Source organism: Octopus bimaculoides, chromosome 22 (assembly GCF_001194135.2).
Source record: "Octopus bimaculoides isolate UCB-OBI-ISO-001 chromosome 22, ASM119413v2, whole genome shotgun sequence".
NCBI lineage: Eukaryota > Metazoa > Mollusca > Cephalopoda > Octopoda > Octopodidae > Octopus > Octopus bimaculoides.
In genome coordinates this window covers 6,289,801-6,294,129 of record NC_069002.1, presented here as the reverse complement: position 1 = coordinate 6,294,129, position 4,329 = coordinate 6,289,801, and the positions used below count along the sequence as shown (strand labels likewise).

At 32.6% G+C, this 4,329-nt stretch overlaps 1 long non-coding RNA gene across 1 annotated transcript in view; it reads left to right on the top strand.

The window, feature by feature from the left end:
* The first annotated feature begins 72 nt into the window (after positions 1-72).
* LOC106880194 (uncharacterized) overlaps positions 73-4,329 on the top strand; it is a 105,629-nt gene continuing 101,372 nt past the window's right edge. Inside the window, exon 1 of the long non-coding RNA XR_008266591.1 lies at positions 73-668. This is a non-coding gene — a long non-coding RNA (uncharacterized LOC106880194). The remainder of the gene's footprint in view (positions 669-4,329) is intronic.

Sequence of the window (4,329 nt, the reverse complement as noted above, 5' to 3'; positions counted from 1 at the left end):
ACACACACACACGTACACACACACACACACACGTACACACCAAAATGTTGGATGACGAGAAATAAATTAGTTTTCCAAAGCTTTGCAGTGACGTCAAAGCCCTGCCTAGCTGACTGCTGTTTCTTTGCGTTCGAGCCGACAGCCAATGCATTATTGGTTTTTCCAGGATCGGAACGAAAACTGCCGATAATGTTCCTAAGAAGAAGACAGCAGTGAAAAACGGGCGATCGAGAGCTTTTACCGTTTTCCTTTCTGTTTTTTTTTTTTTTTCCATATTTCGTTAGCTTCTATATATTTCCCCCCCTCCACTGACTGTTTCTTCTACTAACACCACCACCACTCTTTCTCCTCCTTTTTTTTCTTTTTTCGTAACCTCCTTTCCTCTCTCTGCAATCTCTTTATCTCCTTCTCTCACTTCGTCTCTCTCATGTACAAACAGGTGGTTGATTGATTGACATTGGCTATACCATCGAACGAAGTCATTTAGCTATCACTTCTTCAAAATATGGCCGCTCAGTGCTGCTGGTATGTAAAGATACGGGTGACCGAAAACATTCACTTGATTGCTTTTCAATGGATATAGTATGTACATAGGAAAGATTACGTGAAAATGTGGATGTAGCCTTCCAATTTCTTCACGTGAACTATGTCCTTATTGTGTGTATGTGGTAAGTGTCATCTTTTTCCATTTTTCAATTGGTGTCTTTCATTGAATCTATGTATATATATATATCCATAGCAGTTGATGTGTATATTCATCAATATAACATATATATATAAATACTCATATACATAAATATTTACACAGATGCAAATATATATATATATATATATATATAGTATATGTGTGCGTGTATACATACATAGATGTATGTTCAACAATGTAGAACACACACCTATTTATAAATACAGACATATACATCAATGCATAAATATATAAATAAATATATTTACACGCCAATATATGTGCATAAAAACATATATATATATATATATATATACATACAGGTGTCAATCTACGTGTGTGTATATATATGCATGTGTGTATATATATATATATATATATATATATACACACACACACACACTATCAATACATGTTTGTTCATCTATATTTTGTGTATGTAATGTACATTTCAATGTATATACGTTCAAATGCATATAGTTACATATTAGTGGGTGTGCGCATACACACACACACACACACATATACGTAAATGTATATATTTACATGCGTGTATGCAGACAAATATATATCTACATATATCTGTATGTGTAACAGTACATATTTATATATATATGTATTCATTTACATGAATTTATATATAGTTAATTAGATTTATATATACATGTAGATAATTCTAAATACCTGTGCTGTGTGTGCGTGTATATATATATATATATATATATGCATACACGCATAAATATAAATAAACGTATCTGTATACGAAATATCTGTCTCTCTTTCCCCCACTCTTATGTATGTATGTATGTATGTACAGACACACATATAAGCATCGCTGTATATATTCTATAACCACAAAGGTTCGATATTCAGACAGGGCAGCGCATTGTTCAGCACTTCGTCCCCCGTCCCCCATGTATTCTTCTCTCCCTGCAGCTGAGCTGTCACGTTTTGAATCTTCTCCCGAGGGAAAGGAGACGGCAGGGCGAGGGTTTCTCTTTCGGTTTGCGACTGTACAGACACCGTAAACTATTTGCGAAAACATGGTACATGGTGTGTGTGTGTGTGTATTTAAAAATCAGACCTTCCCACATTCACCATCGCATATATGTGTGTGTATGTGGTTAAGAAACTTGCTTCTTAAGCATGTGCTCTTGGGGTCACTTCCTCTTGGGCGAATATCTTTTACTAGGGCCTCGAGCCAACCAAAGGTTTGCGAGTGGATTATGGTAGCTGGAAGATACCTGTCCTACATCCATCTATCCACACACACACACATATATGTATGATGACTCTTTGTATATGTGTGTTTGTGTGTATCTTTCTCTTGACATCATGTGATCGTTGTAAACGAGCATCATGGTTGTGTAAGCGATGTTGTTCGTTTTCAACCCCTATGAAAAGCATGTCTGGTCATGGGGACATATTATTACTGCCTTGTCTGGAAACAGGTAAAGGTTTGGCGACATAGAAAAATTACCTCAACAAATTCCGTCTGATCCATGCAAGCATTGAAATGTGGACGTTAAATGATATGTGCGTGCGTTTGCGTGTGTGTGTGTGTGTGTGTGTGTTATGCTTATATCCGGTTCTGTTTTGTTGAGTTTATTTTTGCCTTTCATCTCGCTCGGGGTGAGGCAAGAGGTGCCAATAAAATGAAGTACCAGCATAATATTGGTGTTGATAGCGTTGACGAACTCCTGCTTTAAATAGCTGATGTTGTGTTGGATTGAGAAACGGTTTGAGTATAAGTGTGTGTGTGTGTGTGTGTATCGATGAATTTATTTGCGTATGAATGAATCTATGTATGTATACAAGTTAATGTGTGTGTGTGTGTATGACATATATATATATCTTGACATGTATGTCAATGAATTTGTGTATGTATGCATGTGAATGTGTGTATATATATATATATGCACATGTATGTGTCAATTTACGTGTATGTATCCACGGTAATGTGTGTGCATGTGTATTTATGTATATATACATATACATACATATTTACATACACGCATATATAGATATCTACAAATATATAAATACATATATATGCATATATACCCGTATATAAATATTTATATGCATATATATATATATATATGCATATATATATATATATATATATATATATATGCGAGTAAAAATAAATACAAAAAAGGTGGGGGTTTTTCTATGATTGTGTATAGAGGAATATATTATTTTGCTTAAAAGAGTTCCAACACTGTCTGTTTTTTATGTTTTATTTATATTCCTGCAGAACTAATGTGGGGTATAGAATATGGAATATACAATATATAATATGATATACAATATAAAATAAAATAAAAATGGATGGCACCATGAAAGAAAGTATTGAATGTAGATGAAATATTGAGTGTTCAATATAAAGGATCAAATATATAAATATATAAATATATATATATATAAAGGCGACTCGAGTTTCAGGGCTATTTCCCTTCGTCATGGCCGGTATGACAGACTTTAACAGACTGTCTATATGTATATATATATATATATACATACATATATATATATATATATATATATATATATATATATATATATATATATATATATATATATATATATATATATACATATATATATATGCATATATATGTATATATATGTATATATAATGTATATATATATATATATATATATACATTCATATTTCATGGCTGTTTCATAAGCAGCTGATCTATGGTATTGATGAAGGCAGGCGGACACGCCTTCTCTGAGGAGTGTTCAACAAAGAGTGAAGCATTCTATCAAGAGACTCCTTCCCTGTTTTTTTTTTCTTCAGATCCCTCCTTTTTTTGCACATTAGTTGTATAGCGAAAATCTGTTTACATTTTTATTTAATCCACAGCAAGGCTTTATACTATTTAAATTTATTCTAGTTCTTTTAATCTGCACCATGTTGTGCATAAAAATTGTTTGATTAGTGATTAGCTGTCGAGAGCGTAAATATGCTAATTTGGCTGTCCATTAATGCGTTAGTCTAATTTATGACTAATGTATAGCATCAGTTCTGTGCTAATGATTGGGGAAGGAAGCTAGTTTCACTGTCCATGAGGAGTTGTAGAAGTTAAAAAAAAAATTGTAAAATAGTCCATCAAAATATACCTTTACTACTTTTTCTTCACATTTATAGTGTGAAAAGAATGAATATGTCTATATCTTTATTAACCCTGAGAGAAGTTTCATATATATATAAACAATATATGAGTATATGCATATATATGTACATGTATGTATATACGTTCATCTACATGTACATATGGATACATAACTGGGTACATGACGTGGCAAAAGAACAAGGACAAAATGGTAAACAAGGTGCAACAAACAAGCAGGCCACATAGAAACATATATATATATATGTATATATATATATATACACACATACATACATACATACACACACAAATATGACAAGCTTCTTTCAGTTTCCAAAGTCACTCAATTGACTCACAAGGCTTTGGTTGGCCCAAGGTGCCATGCAGTAGGTCGGAACCCAGAATCTTGTGGTTGGGAAGCAAGCTTCTTACAGCTCAGCCACACCTATGCCTCTATATATATATATATACATATATATACATATATATACATATATATATATATATATATATATATAT